Source organism: Ptychodera flava, chromosome 21, assembly GCF_041260155.1.
Source record: "Ptychodera flava strain L36383 chromosome 21, AS_Pfla_20210202, whole genome shotgun sequence".
Lineage (NCBI taxonomy): Eukaryota > Metazoa > Hemichordata > Enteropneusta > Ptychoderidae > Ptychodera > Ptychodera flava.
The window spans coordinates 7,141,307-7,163,195 of NC_091948.1; the positions used below are offsets into that span (position 1 = coordinate 7,141,307).

The following is a 21,889-nucleotide window of genomic DNA, read 5'->3' on the forward strand; positions in this document are numbered from 1 at the left end:
TTTAGGGGGGGCAGACAAAAATACCACAATCTTTTAGGGGGGGCCAAGAAAAAAAACATCAATTCAATATTCGCCAAGAATTTCTGATCTCTACAAAAGAGAACCATAGACGCTACCTGGGTGACAGATAAACTCAACATGTTTAGTTAAACTCCTTTAGCTGCCAAATTCGGTAATATTCACAGTGGTTTGTTTTATGCATCTACTGCAGTATCTTGTTCTCCTCCCTGAAGCGTCATGAAATGTCCAGTATTTAGCATGTCAACACAAACCATACAGTGAACAGTCAGGGTTGTTTTTGTTGAAAAGAGATCTCGGATCAAGTCCAGACTAGAATTCATTTATCAACAATAACAATGGTCATTTATGTTCACACTGGTATGTTGCTAAATACAGCATTGGGTGTTCTATGTAGTGATAGAATAACAAACAAATGCTGATACACAGAGATGAACATTAAACAAATGCTAAAAATTACAGCAAATGTCTTTTTAAGGTCGGGTTTACCTTGTAGTTTGTAAAGCAGTTGAAAGTTGCATGATAAAGAAGTGTTAATTTATGCAAATGTATGCAAATCACCCTATTTCTTGGCTTCTTTTGCCTCTCAATTTCAAAATTTCCAAAGAATTTAACTCCACTCCGGCTGGGTCAAATTTTCTGAAATTTCACATTATGTTTTTTAAATGATATATAACAAAACGACTATCAATTGGTTTGTTTGGCAATAAAGCTCTTACATTTTTAATAAGAGGCATTTTAATTTTGCTGATCATGATTTTAATCAATTATTAGATTGTCAGTCTTAAACTCTTACAATTTTAAAATGAGGATGGACAATGCCAAATAAAATATTGTTTTTTTTTCTACATACCGGTATACTCTCCTTTCAAGTGAAATATTACATTTCAGAAAATACTGTCTAGTTTTTGACTTAAATTAATTTTTATCATTAATACCAAAATTGAGTTTTTTTACCCAAAATATACACCCACTTCATCCTTTGAGTAAACTACTGCTACCATACTAAACTTTGGAGTCTCTGCTTTTTGAAATATGTGGTATGAGGGGGTTTCCTTGTCATCTTTGATGAGAAATATTGCTTTGAAAAAAAGTGTGTTGGCAACATGCAGCTCCACCTTAATTCAAAACAAAACGACTTGCTACTCTGCCACTTCTTAAAGTAACATGGCCATGTTGGTTCTCTTGGATTTTGTCAGTGTCAGTGTCTGTGTCACTATCATATTCAGAACCACACCATCATCATCACTCTCAATGACTCCATTGACAGAGGTTTCCAATTCAGAGTCACTGCTATCTGACTCTGACTCATCTGTGACATAAGTTGTTACAATATCTTTCCCTGGCAGTTTTCTTAAATTGAATGAAGGTTGTGCATGTATATGTGCGGTTATAATTTGAACTTTTCAGCTTTCAATTTGTTTTGTTTTGCTAATTTATGTTTATCAAGGTATTTATCTAATTCTTTTACGTTTAAATTTTGAAGTTTCCCACTCAAGAGCAACTTTTCTGCTCCTTTTTTCTATGTTTCATTCTCATCAATTTTACCCTTTCTAAATTTTTTAAATGTTCTACATAACTTTTTACAGTGCTTACATCTACTATAAACTATTTTGAAAATAAATTTATGGCCGTCTCATCTTCAAGTTGCTTTTCAGTGAATAGTTTTTAAATTTTGAAAATAAAAGTATTATGTATTACTGTCAAAAATATATGGTGAAAAATTTACAAAAGCGTTGATTTCCAACAATCCTGTATGTGCATCCAGAAGATCATGTGGCACTGCTTGCTATGGTGTCAGATTGTTGAAATATTGTGTACACAAGAAATTTGCTGTAGTCCAAGAAGTGATTTCAGCGCGTATGAGGCTAGGAGAAATGTGGATAAGCTTACACATTGTGTATTGATGCTAATACTTTTGTGTCCCATTCATTCTGATATGTATAATAAAAGATTTCTCAGTGGTGGCCGGCAGAAAAGGCAAAATGACAAATTAACATGTATTGTTTCGTGTCATCTGAAAACATGCGCATCATGACTATTTTAAATTAAAGTTTGCTAAAAAAAATTGAAATATGAATGCTCTGTCAATTTTGAAAAATACTGCTGACAAAATTTGAACTTTGACTTACACAGAGTTATCTGCATTTTAATATGAACATTGTATTGTGAATGGAATGAGCAGAATAACATGTGAATTCATGTTTGGATAAGGTGTTTTGTTCAAGAAATGTTGTAAAATATTCCTTAGCATTGTTGCTTTCAGTGGCAGCTACTTGGTTTTATGACAACCAAATTAGAAAAAAAGAGAACATTAAAAACAAGTTGGCTTTCACCAATTTTAATTACTAATGTTTAAAACTTTCACCGTGAGTCTGCAAATATTCAGCATCATCAAATGAAAATGTATGCTGAACTTGTGCATGTACATGTACATCTCTTTTTCCAGAAATATCTGGATATCTGCAAATGATCATGGTACCATTAAGCTTCAAGATATATATCACTTTGCCAATCATCTGCTCCTCTGATTTTCTGTTCACCATTTCTAACTGACATCTTTGCTTGTCTTTGTGTGCATCATATGTATCAGTGAGACATAACGAAAAAAGTATTCATATTTAGTAATTAACTTTTCTTCAGAAATTTACAACCAGATATGTTTATTGCTACCCTTTCCAAAAGTGTGCCACTTGCAGTCCCTGCAAACCATTCTTTTTATAGTCACATAACCCTGAAATGATTTGTTATATCATCGATTAAATGTCCACTACAGTTCCTGCAACTTGTTAGACTGGATATGTCTATAGTGTATAAGCATGCTAGTATATATTAGGGGGGGGGGGCATGGAAAAAAAACAGGAAAGATGAGGGGGCCCATAGATTTTTTCTATAATTTACTAGTGGGGGCGTGGAAAAAAATCACCCAGAAAATAGAAAATCCTCCACCCTCCCCCTGGAAGTAAATTCTGAATCGTCCCTTATAAAGGTTCAAAGCATTTTTTGAAAGTTCTAAGGTCAAACGAGAAATTATATATCAATTACATGGACTATTACTATATACCTAATTAAAAAATACAAGTCTGAGTATGACTATATGACATTGACATATTGGTTGCTGAGATTGCCTTTTTGTAGCACGTGAAATCCTTATGGTGAGCACACCGTGTACACGTAACACCCCTGAGCTGAATATGTGGGTCTCCGGTCTATTAAAAGAGAAAATATTAATTGTGTTCCGTTTGCCTGTATGAAAGAGACACACACAAAAACAGAACTTCACACTAAAACGTATAACGCGACACTACTACGGCAGACAGAATGGGCTAAGATGTACCAAGTATATAAAATCTTTAAGGTTGGCTACAGTTGCTGTCTATAGGTGAGCACGACTAAGTTTCCGCATTATCCTTGCGACGGGTTTTCCTCGATCCTTGTACAGAGGGATAAGCGTCTTCAATTATGCCCCCCGCTGTATTGTTTTGCCTTTATCTTATATCACAGACAAATAGAAACACTGCGTTTATATTTGTCTGTGCTTATATGTGTTTCCCACTACAGTGGGAGACCCATTTCTTGTCACTGCTTGTTTCTTCCATAGACCCTCGAGAAAAAAATGTTACACAGTAAAGATTCTAATTTAAATGAAAAACGGAATAATGTAATTTTAATTTTACCAAATTGCCATTATTACACAAAACATTTCAGAAATTAAACGTTTATTTGATGAAATATTTTAGCGTTTCAGTATTGTCAATTTTGTAAAACTTTTTAATGTAGCCAGGATTTCCCAATTTGCGTACTCTCTCATGATCTTCATTTTTGTGTTCTTCGGCAGGTGCTGTTGACCCGGCCACAACTCAAGTCGGCTTTGAATGATAAATCAAAAACGTCCACTGATGCGTTTTAAATGACTCTATACATGTTTATTTTTTTCTTTGCGTGCATCCCTAATAAATATGCGGCTATGATTGGGGGACTTAAAATTTTTTGATCATATAGGCGGGGGACATGAAAATTTTTGAGGGTATAGAGGGGGTCTGAAAAAATAAGATTTCAATCGCGTTTACTCCAGACCCCCCCCCCCCCTCACCGTTATTTGTGAACGTAGCCTTAATTATGCATCTGGATCAAGTGAGTTTAGGTAATCTGTGAACTGTTTGGCAAAGAAACCATCACGAATGGGGTGGAGGCAGATGTTCGAATGCTCCCATAAACAATGACTTACAATTCGTGAAACACGCGAACCCCTTGCTGCCCATCAATTTTTAAATAAAGTGCTCCGTCATATGCAAAATTATGTACATAAACTTCATATGGACCTTTGCAAAAGTTTTAAATTTTGACTGACATGTTCTGACGTGATTTCCTGTCAAGAGGTGAGTTATTTTCTATTACATGTATTTCTAGTTCATGTATTTCTATCTGAAATATATCATTTAATATTGTCGTGACGTCATGAGACATAAGTTCTTCATCCTCTTGTACTCGTTTGTATTCTGTACATTCCAAAAATGTGTTGGAAGCTAATGATGTACCTTTCCCCCACTGATGCAGAATGGATACTGGCAAGTCATCTGTTTGGCACATTTGTATGTTATCGACCCACCACAGCTGACTGCCTAAAATCGGGTCAAAAGCGGAATGTTTCGTAATAAAACACGGGAAATGTAACTTTCATAGAAGACTTTGCTTTCTTGCAGAAACATCAGCCTTCAAATGCACACAACACACTGAGTACAATATTAAATGCTGTTGACAACTGGATGCCCGGGCTACGAAAATACGGCTGTCAAAAAAAAGAACTAAAAAAAAATCGCAACATAAAAAAATCGGGCTATATATTCATATAAAGGCACCGTAAACATTGTGCACGTCGACATAATTTTGGGAGTCGAATAGAATATAATTAAATGATGGAAAAAATTGTAAAAAAACTAAAGTAGCTCAATACCTGCCAGGAAACGTATGCCGGCAAGCAGGCAAACTCCTATGCTGCCATTCAGCTAAGTTAGCCTTGTCTTGCATGATTAATAAACAAATCAAAACAAATGCTAATATAATAATGTTACAATGTAATTTGGCGTGACATCGTCAGCATATTCCGATGTCTTATGTCAACACCTGAGTTACACAATGAACATAACTTCCCTGTACAGCAGGATTCACAACATGCGAGGCCGCTATCGTGTCACCATAAATCTGACAAATACATGAATGTTGATAATGAAATTGTCAGATCGACGAGCATAAATAAACAGATTTATAGTTTATGTGCTTGTACTCATTTAAATCCTTCTCTTGTTATAAAAGACAGAATGGAAATGTTAATTGGCTAACAAGTTGCGATACATGTAATAGCCATTAAACTGGCACCGGAGAACACTGCTCACAGCCAGCCAGAGGAAAGGAGAGCACAGAGCGCCCTCCATCGACGGTTCGTGTCAAATCCGTTCAGTTATTTTTACCGATGATTTGTTGAAGTTTCACAGGCCAGTATATTGAATGTGGTCACAATATCATTATTGACATAAACGTAACATTCCTTAGTCCCGATTCCATGCACACGAAGCCGACAGTTATTTACGTATTTGTTATTTTGAACTCGAACACAGGTATGATACACTTTAAAACCATATACAGCCGCACACTGCAAAGAGGAGGATTTAGTAAAAAGAAAGAGAATAAGTGACAAACAAACAGGATGAAACATGGAATTAGAAGCAAACATTATACAAAATATCGATCACTTTAGAGTTATCTGCTTATGAGATCATTCTTACATGACAAAAAAACCAGCTACTATATCTATTTCACATACGTTTGTAGTATTCTTGGGTTTTTGAGTATGGTGTCCCTGAGGTCGCTCGGTGTTTGGTATACCGGTACTGCTGCTAAAACGACGACGTTCAGCTTGAAAGTTTAGAAGAATATCTTGGCTGCTTGCATTACAAAAATCTCCAGCGAGACATAAGACCTGAGCGACTCACTGTGCCTGTAATAAATTTGGAGAGGAGAAAGAAAATGGAAATTGACGTCAATTGAAAAGTTGAGTAGCATTATATATATATATATATATATATATATATATATATATATATATATATATATATATATATATATATATATATATGTATATATATGTTTGTCATTCATTAACTTTTAATAGCAAAAAGGACAAGTGGTATCTCGGTGTTGTTCATTTATTTTGTCATTTTTGAAAGTACTGTCAATCAAGGAAACGAATTACTGGGATAGCTCGACTTGATCAGACTTGATCAACACCATATTTTCAAACTTTACCACTGGTAATCTTCTGCTAAACGCATAGTGGATAGGTTTAACTTTGGGATTCAGATCGCAATTAAGAAAACTATACAAGTACCCGTCCTAATTTCAGAACAATGCCATTTCTGAACAAACTGGCAGGCTATCTTAGTTCACGCACCGTATCATCGATAACACCGATAACATCGATAACATAGCTCCAGGGCCTAGTCGCTTCTGTCCCCGGTGTTCGACCTCTGACATATGGTTATGTCAACAAATGCTGCGTGACAAGCCTTCAACAGATCCACTTTATCGATACCAGCTTGAGATAATAAATCAAGATAATGTTAATGTGATTTTAATGTATCAAAATCAAATAATGTGAAGAGCGTGCAAATAATGTCACGTGATCGATTTTATGTTAAAGTTAGATGTTTAACCTTGAAACAGACAGTTATTTCTGAACAAGCATGACTTTCTGGACATTTTGTTTACTTTTGACTACTTAAGCTGAGGTGACTATACGCATCAAGATCTCACGAATTTATTTGGTATGTGTTTACTTGTCTGTTTATGTTTTGTTTGCCTGTTTAAAACGAAAGATGACTTTGTCAAGACACTTAAGGGACGAAAATGAATTCAGAGGCTGCAGCATTTCTATTGGCTGCGTGGCGGGGTTGGCCTTTTGATAACTGGCATAGACGCAGCCTACCCAATCACAGACAGCTGCGTTTCCACAGCTACATTTCTTTGTAGTGAGCTTTTGAAGAAATAGAACATCTAAAAAACCTGCAAAACCCATACAAAATTAAACAGATGAAAATTTCAAATAAGGAAAAGACTACCGTGATACTAAATAATTGTTTATCCGAGCTGAAGATGTCGACGTAATACGTATACGCTCCGTTAAATTACATTGTTAAGTCTTTAGAATATAAGCCAGAATAGAAGCACACTGACACGCTGGTTATTTCCTCTAGACTCAGATGTGTTTTTTGCATCTTCAGGTACATCTAAAGAGAGTGATGAAATGTACAGATCTCAGTATACTTGTAAATTGCAAGTCAAATGTATTCTTAATATGCCTACGTATCAGTACAAAATGTACGCTTATGACCAGAACTCCGCATATTTCTGTAAAATCTTTAACAGTTGAAAACTCACCTCTGACAGTTTAATCACCGTTATGTCAAGTAACGTTTACGATTCTACCAGGAAACTTGACAGGAAGGATTTTTTTTCTTTCACAGAGGGATGGGTCAAGACATGTTCATAGTATCACCGACGCCTTACCTGTATCAACGCCTGTGACATTTGGTCGGGTACCGTTGTTTCTAAAGGATTCTCCGACCCCCTTTCCGCTTGGTCCGTTAGCGTAACTGATGGTCGTGCAAGGCAGGCCGTGTACTGCTACGTCACCGGTTTTCCCTGGCAAGACGAAAGAGCCATTTACATCAGGGGCAAATACTCTTAAGTACCGAATGTCTGTATGTCCTTACAAACCTCTGGTAACTTCATCGAAACTTTGTTGTACGTTCTAATAAATCATCAATCTGAGAAGAAGTGGCACATTAAAAGACATGACTAGTAAATATAGATGTGTTCGGCAATTAAAACAATTTACTTATTTCAATTTCTACACGATTCTCTGTAATCAATAATTCATATCCACCTTGAAAGAGATTAAAAACGCAGAGTATAAACATAAATGTAAAACAACTCTGATTGCAATGTTCAATGTTCCCTTTTGACTAGTCTAATCACGGGGACTAGAAAACGTAAATTTCCGTATCCTTTGTCATGTTACTGAGTCCTCATTACGTTTGCTGCCGTCAATTCTCAGCGTTTCCAACGGTTTTAATCAGATAAGATTTTTACAAACCTACAAGGATACCTTTCAATTCCGTGTAAGTTTAGCGGGGAAAAATATCATAGGAATTTCTGCATTGTTCGTGTGGCTTCAGTTTCATTTTAAACATTTAGTAGAGACCAGTCCGGGCGGACCTGGCTTCTAACTCTACAGCCACTGTCTCAGGTCATCATTTTGCTCCATGTTCCTGACTGGAGTGGCAAGGTACAGGTGGTGTTATTGTATTCTACACGTCATACGTATCATTTGCATCAACGAGAGGGAAAAGTCATACAAATTGGTAATTGTATGAATATTACATAATAGACGTGTGAAACGATTGTTATTTTTAGTCCCCACGGACAACGTCCTAGGGGACATAGGTTTGGTCTCGTCCGTGTGTCCGTGCGTGCATGCATCCGTCCGTCTGTCAGTCCGTTCGCGCAAATTTCTCAGAGATGCCAGGAGCGATTTCATTCAAACTTGGTACAAGCATTAATTCCTATGTCATACATTTGCAAGTCGATTTGTTTTATGACACGATCCAATATGACCTCATGATAGCCATTTTATTAACCAAGTGGGGACTATGTCATTGACAGTGACTTTTTGAAAAAGAGCTGTTTCATGAGCGACTGCGCTAAATTTGATGAAACTTAGTACAGATGTTGGTCGCACAGAGCTCTAATAGCTCACAATGACATATGTCAGTATTGTGTCAATTAATTACTAATTTGTATATTGATAAATGTTTTTAATTAGGATGATGCCTAGAAATACTGCAACAAATTTGATGAAACCTGGCACAGATCTTTAGCACACAGTCCTATAATAGTGTGCAAAGATCTGTGTGAATTAAATGCTAATTTGCATATTTATGAACTTTCCTAATTAGAAGGCTACGTCCAGAAATATTGTATCAAATCTGATGAAACGTGGTACAGATGTTGATCTCTCCCATACTGTGATACTGTGTGAAGACATAAAGTAAGGAGTATCATGTAAATTAATTGGTAATTTGCATATTTAATCAATTTTCATAATTAGTGTGATATATCTAGAAATGCTGTATCAAATTTGATGGAATGTGGTACAGATGTTGATTTTCCAGTGGTGTAATGGCGTGCAAAGATATGTAGCAGTATCATGTCAATTAACTGCTAAGTTACATATTAAATAAATTTTCGTAATTAGGTGGATATGTCAAGAAATTGTTCATCAAAGTTCATGAATCTTGGTACAGATGTTGAGCTCACATTGCTTTAACAGTGAATAAAGACGTTTATCAGTGCAATGTTAATTAATTTTTAGTTTGCATATTTAATGAAGTTTCCTAATAACAGTGACAAATCCAGAAATACTGCATCAAATTTGATGAAACTTGGTACAGATGTTGATCGCACAGTGCTGTAATACATTTCGATGACACTTAGAGGTATCGTTTAAATTAATTGCTTATTTGCATACAGAATAAATTTTGTTTTTAGGTTGAATGTCCAGAAGCACTGCATCAAATTTTATGAAATGTGGTACAGGTGATAATCTGTCAGCGTTATAATAGGATGCAAAGATGTTTGGCATCATGTTTACTAATCACTAATTAACTTATTTAATGACCTTTTGTAATTAGGGTGGCAGCCCAGATTGGTTTTACGTTTTCACCATTATGAACTCATTCTCGGCCATAAAGCCCTGTCTATATTGCAGTATTTTTAATCACGGACCCAATTAATGAACAGGACTCTATTCTCTCCGATGACTTCTGATCAAAGTACCCATTAACAAGCGGGGACTGTGTCATCGACGATGACTTGTAAAACAGGTGTACGTGTTACTACATATCAAATGCTTCCAATGGTTTACCGTTTTTTATATTAGGTCGGACAAGCATATGCATCTGTCGTATTCAAACGAATTCAAAATTACGAATCACAAAACAATCGGCTCCCAATATCTGAATGTTTATGAGATGATGAGGACACTGAAACATAATTTGGCTTGGTTATACTAATGCTAAAGTCATATCGTGACTCAAATATGTCTTTGGTCTGCGTCACGGCATATTTGAAACAAAAAGAAACGGCGTTGAACTTGATAGTCTAGAAGAACAGTAAGGTTGCATGCATGACCACTCCTGCGACAAGACAGAGAACTTGGACAGCAGAAATTGAACTCATTGTAGCTGGAATAAAAAAATAGAAGAATTTTTCATTAAACGCCACCATCGCATAGAAACTTCATCTAGCAGTATAGGGATAGAACTTTTCAAGAAGGAATGCCTCCTACACCTAGGTGTATCACAATAATCAACATGTGGCACAATGACTTTCTTTGCACGCTACTTTACTGTTGAATGAGAAATGTGCTATAGTGAAGGAGGCATAGCGTATACTAATGTGTTCAACAGTTACGGAATAGAGCTAGTATATACGCGACAGAGTTACTACTGACAAACATGTGCAGCAGGTACTCACCTGCAGAAACACGGGAATCACATGCGTCTGTGTATTCCCCGAGACAAGCGGCGTACTTGATGACGTGAGCGATGTAGTTTTGTTCGTGGATGTTTTGAAACAAGTGAGAGTAAGGTCCGTCGGCGTGGAGTGAAATGTCTTCACCACCATGAGTTTCCGAGTTCAGAGGCAGGAGGGCTTGTTGCAGGTAATCTGGCGCTTCTGTGCAATAAAGACACATGATAAATGTAAATTCAACTTGAAATTACAGCGATGAATTCTGATTAAAATCCGTTGTAGAGATGGGTCCGTCTTTACGCTATCGTATTACGTTTTTTTGTGTCGTCCTCCCTCACTACATCTGAACCTACACCATAGGAAATCCCGTTTAAATCTCACACTTGATTGGTCAATTATGATGCCACACATACCAGATCACACACATATAGAGTCAGTCAAAAGTCATTGAACCTAGCTTCTCCTCGGCACACAGGCAAGATGACTATTATCAAACCAAACGGATGGGATACATAACAGCAGGGCGACTGATGAAGGGACCCCACTTTGGTCTGGGAACGCCGGTCCAATGTCTCACCATATTGAACACATCCACTCATTCACTAAGACCCGATATGTGAAGTAGCCTTCATTTCCTTTATAAACCTTCAACTTGATGATTGTTAGCGATTATAAAATCTGCGTTTCCAATAAAATTCTAAACTAACTATGGTTTGATTGAAACACGTCCAGTTGAAGGTTTACCGCGCTGCGGCTGTAACTCGGAATTTGGATTACTATGAGAGTGTAAGTCTGCAGCCTAATGTGCCGAGAAAGCCGCTATCTGATTGGTTGAGTACTGTACTTTGAAAAAACGAAATTCCCTATGGTGCAGGTTCAGATGTAGAATAAGTTGGGTACCGCACAAAAAGACCGTAACACGATAACATAAGAGGCCGACCCATCTCTACATCGGACTTTCATCAGATTTGTTTACAGTCCTTTAATATTTCTATGTTGCACAGCGACTCAACAACCATCAGACACGATTTCAAGGATAAGTAAGTATCGGCTTTGGGCCAGGGGTCACTCTTTTTCTTGAAAGCTTGGTTTAGATGAATTCAAGACACTGGTCACGGGAATGTTCAGTAACATCGAATCTAGCTGCAACAAATTTCTAATTAAGAAGTCGCTTACGTGCTTTTATTGAAGCTCCATAAGCTGTATCTTTTGGCTATGCGTTCAGAACTTTTGTTTTGTGGTTTCCCTATACTTTCTGCATTGAATCCCTAAACTGTACATTAATGCCGAGAATTTAGCATATAAAACAACCTATATGAGTATGATCTCCATTGTTATTGTATTCAAGTCCGGACTAGAATTCATTTGTAAACAAAAAACAATGATAACTACACACATACAAGCTGTGTTGACAAAAAGAATACTCAAAATTTCAGCATGACAAACGGATTAGGGGCAGACACGGTAGTTGATATACAGAAGCAGAATACTGAAAAACTTGTCACAAGTTACAGTTTACATGTATGTCCCTTTAACATCGGTCATGATATCGTGAAAACAAAGGTATGCCCTGGCGAGACATCTGATTGATTAGATTATTTTGGAAGGGCGTTGTCGACAGTTCCTTTGATTACTGACGCTTTACCTGTATCAACATCTGTGATATCAGGCCTGGTACCATTGTTCTTAAAAGATTCGATAACCTCCTTTCCACTGGGTCCGTTTGTGTACATAATGGTGGTGTAAGGCAGGTCGTCAATTGCTTTACCACCGGTTTTTCCTATCAAGAATTATATTCACATTAGTGGGGTCAAAGACGCAAAAGAACCAAACATGAGTCTCTCCTGAACCTTTCGTATCGTTATCGAAATCTTGATATGAAATGATATCTTTGCCGATTCTGACGAATTGTCAATAGTTGTAGAGGGGAGGAATCTGACATACAAAGATGCGCATGTTTGCCAGTTGAAATGATACGTTACATATGCATTATCCGCACTAATGTTCACTTTCAAGAAGATTACAAAGCGCATCTGGATAATTGCAACGTAAAGAATAAGTGTACTTGTTTTCGAGGTTATTTGACTTTATACCTAGAATGGGATTTCCTCTCCTTGGATACCCGTTGATCGTATTCACGTGACTATGATCAGCTGTTACGATCACCAACGTATCTTCCGTGTCTGTCATTTCCAAAGCTTTCTTTACAGCGTCATCAAAGGCTAACGTGTCTACGAGGGCTTTATAAGCGAGTGTGCCATGGTGGGCGTGGTCAATTCTTCCTCCTTTAGATCAATGGGAGACAAACATGGTTACTGAGATATATTGCAGTATTGGCAGGACGATATGGTATGTACATGCATGCTCCCGTCGTGACGTAAAGGGATAGACCGACAGACAAACAGAGAGAGAGAGAGAGAGAGAGAGAGAGAGAGAGAGAGAGAGAGAGAGAGAGAGAGGTGTCAGATTCGAATATTTGGGCTCCACGAAGTTCCGTTATGAGTTCACTCATGTTACCCCTGGAATCTCTCAAGAGGGCAACCAAAGCGTCAGTTTCGAATGAGCAGCTTACCTTCAACGAATAGAAAGAATCCTTTATCGTTTTTACTCAGCATCTGTATGGCTTTTTCTACCATCTCTGCAAGACTTGGTTCTCCGGCTACGTCATTGGCCCTGTCAGCTTCGTATTGCATGTGACTACGTTCGAAGAGCCCTGGCGTGTAATGACGAAAAGTAAAGCATTTTCAATGTTTACGTTTATGTAAAAACTTATCCGTGCCTCGTAAGGTAATAGCATTACATTTCAAGTACTTTTTGGATAAGAAAAGGTTGTTTGATGCTTGTTATCGTTGAGAAGGGCCAGTTTATATCATTCACTTGGTCCACAAAGTTTTGCTATAACCAGCGGTGATGATTTACGTTCGCTCTCACCTAAGAGATAATCAGTGCTGTCAATGTCTACGGCGTCAAAATCGTCTTGCTTCCACACGTATTCCGCTCTTAATCCATCAAATGCCGGGAGGTTCCTCCATTCGCTGATGAGGTCTCATCCATCCGTGCGGCGCCCTTTCGAAGAACTGTGCTCAGGATCCTCAGCGGTGTTTGTCATAAACTCTCGTCTACCGCCACCTAATACCACCTGGAGAGAGAGAGAGAGAGAGAGAGAGAGAGAGAGAGAGAGAGAGAGAGAGAGAGAGAGAGAGAGAGAGAGAGAGAGAGAGAGTGTGTGTGTGTGTGTGTGTGTGTGTGTGAGCGCGTGTGCGTGTAATTTAATGCCAAGTATTTAGCATATCTACACAACCTATATGAGTGCAATCTACATTGTTATTGTTGAAAATTGTATTCAAGTCCGGACTAAAATTCATTTGTAAACAGTAAACATTGATCACCACACACATACAAGCTGTGTTGACAAAAAGTACACTCGAAATTTCAGCATGACGAAACGGACTAGGGTCAGACACGGTAGTTGATATATCTGAAGCTGAGTACTGAAAAACTTGCCACAAGTTACAACTATCAAAGGTTATCGTGCAATCGGTAGAAAGAAGTGTTTGGCCATGCTTATGTTACGTGAAGGTGTAATAACACGAACCTTGAAATCTGAAGCTTTCTCAATGAACTGAGCGGCGATGTCAACGCAGTCTCCATCTGCGGAGCTTTCCCAGTCCCTTTCAGGGCTATGGGCGTACACAGCGGCTGGTGATGCGTGCGTGATCCTGGTTGTGGTTACTATGCCAGCAACTTTGCCTAGAAGGTGAATAAATCAGATTATTTTTTCCGTATCTTTGGAAGTTTATGAAAAGTGTATAAATGATAAGAGACAATGCAAACAAACTAAACGACTTTTCATAATGTCAATATTGTCGCTGAAATTTATTTTCTGACCAATTGACCGGCAAACGTCCATTTTGACGACGCTGGAACTGACGAGTGATAATGTAGAACTGCAACTTGTTCATGGAATACGGAATCATGGCCATGCAGGCCTACTTATTTCATTCTAACATTAAGTGCACAATTACAAGACTTAGCTCTACTGACATTTGAAAAGAAATAAAAGTATAAATTGCCATCTAATGTTCCAGATCTTTAACAACTCAATATGATAAACGGTAGCGCTACAACAAGAACGTGAAAGTAACATGCAGATTTCTTATGTGAGAAGAATTTGTCACCGGGTGGATTTTAATTTTGTGAACAAGTTCCACATGCTGTAGATCAAGCGCTGTTATTTCTGATGCCACTATTGTCCTAGTGGAGTGGAAATGCATGGGATTCCTATATGTTTGAATATTAGAAAACGAATCAATGCCAACAAGGCAGAATTATAGAAACATGACACTTTAGACGTCTGAGATGGCACTCCACTGTAGTACAGGGATTGCACATCTGGACATGTGCTAATTAGCAAAAGTAATTTTTGAGAAATCTCGAGTGATGGCTACCTTGACGGACAGCTATGCTGGACACCGATTCGATCTCTGCATTCTTGGAGGAGTTGCAGTCAGATCTTAAAGCGGAATCGTCCAAGCCGATCACGCCGTTCTTGGTATTGATCCCGCTAAGGACAGCAGTTGCCGTACCGGCGGAGTCAGGCACCTGGTAGTCGGTGTTGTAGGTCTGTAAGTGGGTATGTAAACATCAGACATTCACATTCAGCTCAAGACACTCAGTGTTCTCTATGCAGCCGCAGATAACCTCCACAGGGGTCTTGTTGAACATTTTTTGTGAAAGTGTTGATATTCACGAGAAATTATTGCCATGAAGGCAAATTATAAATTATGCGACAGTATGTTTCACCGTATGTTTCAGTATGTTTCATCAGAGATTGACCTCATGATGACCTAGGAGGAACTTGCTGTTAGCAAAGTGGGAGGAAATGTTTTACTCATAACATGTTATGGCAAAAAGCAACTTTTCTAAAGGGATAAAAAAGACACATTTTCGACCAACCTTGATGAGACAAGCGCGCGGCAATGTCTCAAGAAATAGTGAGTTCTCTTCACCGGTCCCACCATCCAGTTGACCTTTGTAGATCCTTGCTGATACAATAGTAGGAATTCCCATGCCATCTCCAAGAAACACTATCACATTCTTTGCTGTGTTAGTATTTAGTTTTTCTAGCTCCAACGCCCTCTCCAAGTCCTCCCTGGCCCATCGGTTCCAATCCTCAGCGGCTCGGAAAACAAATTAAGAAATATTACAATTCCATGTTTGTCGTACACAGATTGTTTTCATAATTTACTCCGCAGAAATATAACCAATGCCAAATTATGATTGTTAGCGTGCAGAGTTACCAGTGATTTAAATGTAACTGTTTTGTACTCGACATTTAATGATATCAAAACAAAATCTGATATTCGGAAGTACAAACTTTCACAATTCTTTTCTGATATAACACTCGTGGGGGTCATTTTGAAGGTCTTGGTATAAGAAACGTTCTACCTGCTTAGTTTTTCGAAATTCGAATATTTCTTGGCAGATATGGCGGCCATTTTGAATTTTAAATATCGATAAATCTTGAGTTATTTGTTTCTCTGGTACTAAAATTTGCACGGTGACCCCAGATTTTTATTCTTGGTGCAGAAAGAGAGTGGTTGAAAGATTCCTCAAGGAAAGTGTGAGCAAAAGTTTAAGTCTTTCACTTTCGAGGCACATACTTCTCTAATAAGTACGAAACGATGCCAAAAATATCCGGGGTCTAGCTGTGCAGGGTGAGGTGTACAGTTGATTTGGTGTGGGGTCAAGTTGACATGGGGTCGGGTTGACGCCATCCGTGGATTTACCTTCTCTCTTCTCAAAGATTTGGTGTGGTGGCATGCAGGTCCAATAAAATGTCAACCTTCAGTGATAAAACTATGCAAACAATCCCTACTCAAAAAAGTAGCTCAGATACTGGTACAATATACTGTAGGCGGCAGACCTGTGGTTTTCTTAGACTTACAGGACTGCGTCAGGCGTCAGATTGTCTTGCAAGGAAATATACCTACTAGATTACAATTTCAACGGAAAACAAAACACATGACACATATTACAGACTAGAACATTGCAGCTTGATCCCGGGAATCAAGTCCCTGGTCTTTAAGCAAGCTATGAAAGTCACAAAGAGCTGTTGGCTGCCACATGATATGAAAAACTGAACGTACGTTAGGATTTGCTCACCTTGTGGAACGCCTCGACCGATGAAACAGATGCTGCATAGCGTGAAAAGAAATCCTAAGCGGATGGACATTGCCGCTACCATGATTCTACTATACCGTCGAGAAAGGCTGTTTGTCAGTGTAGTGAAATGTTGATCTGGACTCACTCACGAGGGTAATTTGAATATTTTAGCATATCTTTATTTTAATTTTGAACCACTGAAACGCGGTCCTCCTTTTGGCGGAAAGTGTTGGGTCGCATCGGAGTAGAATTGCCTGAAATATTCATAAAAATGCAAACTATCAGCTACACCGCGTGTCATTATTTTCGCTCTGTCTAAACGCTACGGGATTACAAGCCACCATACATTGACAACCATAAGGGATTGGACAGAAATTACAGGGGGAGGCCGGTGTTTGTTTGGGCATTGGTCGAAATTTTTCGCCCAAGCATTTTTGAAGGGTCATTAAATGTCATGCATGCCTTTTCGGGAGGGTCACCATTTTTTGCGCAACTATAAGAATGCAAGATGTGGCTGATGTGGTGCTACTTTCCCAAATATCAAATCATGATACCTGTTTCAGCTGGACAGACTATGAACAATTTTCCCCTGCAAAACAAGCTATATCTGTACGTTTATATATGTTTGATAATTGATGTAAATGTACTTTGCTTAAAGTGGGAGGGAAAAGTGCATGTATGAACAAGAAGTTGAGGTTTCATCGAAATTTTTTTATTCACTACCCATGGCAGTCTATGAGAAAACGATGAATAAATGTTGTTTTTTCTAAAACAAAACCAGCAATATCTGTGTATTAATAGATGTTGGACACTTGATATAAATGTAGTTCACTATAGGTTGTTACAAGTGTATATATGTACAAGAAACTTGATTTTAGAATTTCACCGAAAATGTTGATTCACTATAGACGGTTGTCTATGAGAGAAATTAAGAAGATTTTTTCCAATACAAAACTAGAAATGTTTGTGCAATGAGGCTATAGACTGATGATAATTCATATAAATGTACTTGACTTGGTGTTGGAAGGTGCAGGTCTTGGTGTGAACAACAAATGTGATATTGGAATTTAACCAAAAACTATTAATTCACATATCATAAGTAGTCTATGGTAAACTATTAAACATTTTCCCCTACAAAACTTGTATATCTGTGCATTATGTGTCTATGCTATCTAACACTGACTTTAAGGCTGTAGTGATAAGTTTCCCCGTGTTGAAGATTGGCACATGAGCACTATGCTAAGCAATTACAAGCCGGACTATGATTGAAGGTAAACATTTGAGCTATTGTCCCTCTTAATTTTGAATTGCCCATTGTACTCCGAGTGGTTGATAGAATTATTTATTGTGAAACGTGATCTCTGTTTCATCGAATTAATTGAAACTTGCACAAAAGTGATTATTGTAAAGGTTAAAAGTATTTTTAAAAGTTCAAAGGTCAAACGAGAAATTAACATGTAACTGTGGACCATGACACGCAGGGGAGAGGAACTTTTTTGTGCATAAAAATAGGGAAGGGTCACCATCTTTCTTGCATACAATTTTCAAAGGTCACTCTTTTTTGGCAGCGTCATTTTAAAAACCACCCCTTCCCCCAATTTCTGTCCAGTCCCTATTTCTCATTGCCCGCATAGTGCGCTATGGTCATGTTTGAAAGTTCAATCAGCCTATGACCGTATTATTCATTCAAAAAAGAGCATACAACAGAAGCAAAAAAGCAAGACAGCAGGCAAGAGCCTGGCGGGCAACTTCAACTTTTCGACCATGGTTCATACAACGGTTAAGACCAAAATCGTTCTGATATGGGGAGGGGGGCAGGGAACCAGACGAGTCCGATTTATCCGAGTCCAGGACGTCGTTCACTGTCAGGACGCTGCTTGGCATAGACTGAGAATTCGCCCCTCAAACCAGAAAGCCTGTCAACCAAATGAAGAAAAACGTTAACCTTAAGTCGGGTACAATGGTACTTTGGGCCTGTGTAACTTGTAAACGCTGAAACGCTCGGGAGAACCTCGGGCTCTCTCTCTCTCTCTCTCTCTCTCTCTCTCTCTCTCTCTCTCTCTCTCTCTCTCTCTCTCTCCCCCCCCCGAGTAGAGAGCGAGGATAGATATTCCTGATAGTTCATCGATGACATTGCGTTCAGTGACTTGCAAGCCAGGTCCAAACGTTTGAGTTCACAAACCTCTGCTTTTACTGATGAGCCTTGCATAATGTTCAAACAGCACTCCAATTCACCCCTTTCTTGGGATCGATTGCACGTCTGCACCCTTATTTATACAACCAATATTATAAATATCACAGCATCTGTTACCCACTTAGCTATGAGCTGAGGCCCATATTACTCCAGACGAAAGAGCTACGAAGTAGACACTGTATTACCTGCTTTGCAGAGTACTTACTTAAAGGGAAACAGTCGTCGGAACTGCGTCTGAATGAGTTTCTTGTTTACAAACATTGTATTTCGTGCGCGATATCTAGATGCACCTCATCATCATAGCTGCAACATTTAAATTATACGATATAGATAATGGCAGACATGTTTTAACTTTCATCAATCACCATCGTACCTTGGATACTGTGTTGCCATTGGTCGTATGGGTCCCTTACGACCTTTGAGCGTAGTTCCGACGGCTGCATCCTTTTTTTGCTCACGTGTTTACACACGTGAGCATATGTCGCAGCGATGTCTGTCTGTCTGTCTGTCTGTCTGTCTGTCTGTCTGTCTGTCTGTCTGTCTGTCTGTTGGTCCATTTTCTCAAAAACGGCTGAACGTATTTCAGTCAAATTTGGTAGACATCTTCAGAATTCAAATGGCTAGAACTGAAAAGGTTTTGGTGGGCGTGGCTTGGATATTAATGAAGTTATGAAAGTTTTAATTTTTCTGTTACGCCGCGTATGACAAGTGAAAACAATCGACTGTTTGAGGGCGCTGTGAAATGTGCTTGTCCAGGTTGGCTACTGCTGGATAGCTCTGGTTTCAACCACGGTCCCTCCGTGTTTCAACCTCGTATTGAACATTAAAAATATGATATTTTATTACTCATTCAACTCACTATTCAAGATAAAATATCGTTTAGCAAATTAGCTTTATCCTTGGTAATTGATTGTTTCCCTCGCTGCTCGATCACCAGAAATGAGTACATACGTTCTCTACCTAGCCTCATGGCATGGAAGTGCTGATGAATAACTTTGGGTCAAAGGTATTGAAGTGTCCAATCAGGTTCGTGCACAGAGTCCAAGGCCATGACCTACTTCATGTACTTCTGCACTGTTTTGATTTTGCTTCGCCGAGAAACGTGTTCGTCATTGTCCATAGAAGTATGTTTGCTCTCCTTTGAGGTTGTTTGTGAAACAAATTCCGGGATAGGCCTTGGAATGCATACGATCGGCATCGCGGCAGTGCATGTAGCTAGCCCTACGAGTATGACGAGAGTGTCCGGCTTTGGCTACGCCGCCTCCCACCTCCGGTAGGCGGCGTAGCCAAAGCCGGACACTGTCGCCATACTCGTAGGGCTATGCATGTAGCGTACCATGCTTGTGTAACTGCCGAGCTCAACGTGCATTCACGGTTGATACTCGTGTACAATCATGATGTGTTCAATTCTGATGAAGATTCATAAGTCTTACTTTTGCAGTCTTTTTTCCGTACGATAATCCCGACAATACGTGTTACTGCTAGACGAGGTGGCCATTTTATGATAAGTTTCAATACTGCACAGCTACATAGCATCACTATCGTGTGATCGAGGTACAGCGTTATTGAACGGGATACAGAAACTCTGCAGAGGGAGAAACGATCGTTGACATGAACAGTCAATGTACTTCAGCACGTAGTCCGCAGATAGCGGATCGAGAAAATAAACGTGTCCCAGTAAATAACGGAATATTTATGTACATTAACTCGATATTAATCAAATTTCCAGCTCATCGCAAAAAAATGTATTGCAAAGATTAATTTGTCACTGACAAATACTGCACTGTATGGAAAAAACAGTCTGTAGAATAGTTCAACTTCAAGTGGTATTACCCGAGACAAACACTTGTGTTGTCAATTTTGATTTCATTTCATAAACTTCATACTTCATCGAGTATCGTGTATTTCAGCCTTTGTGAAGCCATTTTATTGATATTTTCAATTTTTGTCTTGGCTTTGTTGTGGAACATGTTGAATCGTCTCCGTGGACATGTAGGCAAAAGTGTGACGGGGTCGAAGTGACTTGGGTACCTGGGGCCGACCAAAACCAGTGTGAATTACTGGGGTCAAAGCGGACAGCGGCCGGGATGACATGTTCCCCAAGCGAGCTACCTTCAGAAGTCTGTTTCATCGCAAAAACGTCAACTTTTAAAACCCGTCATTTATTTACTGATGTTATTCTCAGCATCACAAACATATACGCCTCTGCTATGTATCACAGCAAATGGTTATATTTGAGCGCCCCGTAAATGGGATCCTCGTTTTTTTGCGAACCTGGAAGTGTGTCTTGCTCAATGCATTTCCTACCCATAGCGAGGGAAACTGCCCGCGTTCCCATGCTCCCATGCACCCTTTTTCAATGCCAGTGCAACGCCATCTGTGCAAATTTGTGGTGGTATGCTCCCGTGTGATGGAAAACCTCTCTTATTCTAACAATGACGTAGTTGACTTTGGACTTCGATTTCGTAAATGTGATGTCCATGCAGTGAGTTTGGGTTGGCGCGCTTATAATGCAATCTTCGCCCGCCTGCGGTCCGATATCCCGCATTTATTAGCGATATTTATCTGTTTTGACTTGACCAAAGTTGGCAAAACTTGCTATGTACATTAAAGATACTATGATACAAGATTATTGAAAGTCATTTGACATTTTTTTCAGCCAATTCCCAATATGCATATTTAATGAACCTTCCAAATTAGGGATATATACTGGCATTTACTTGATAAAATTTGGCGAAACATGCTGTGTACATGATCATTATACCAGGTTATAACAGTATTGAAAGTCATTTTGCATTTTCATGTCAGCTAATTCATAATTTGCATAAATAGCTAACAAGCTTTCACGGTTTGGCATATAGAGCTTGAAGGACTTGACCAAAGGTAATTACACATGCTATATTGTGATACAATGACAGTACT

At 38.7% G+C, this 21,889-nt stretch overlaps 1 pseudogene; it reads right to left on the minus strand.

Moving 5' to 3' along the window:
• Positions 1–5,133: 5,133 nt before the first annotated feature.
• On the minus strand, positions 5,134–16,879 carry LOC139121256 (alkaline phosphatase-like; annotated as a pseudogene).
• Positions 16,880–21,889: the final 5,010 nt, after the last annotated feature.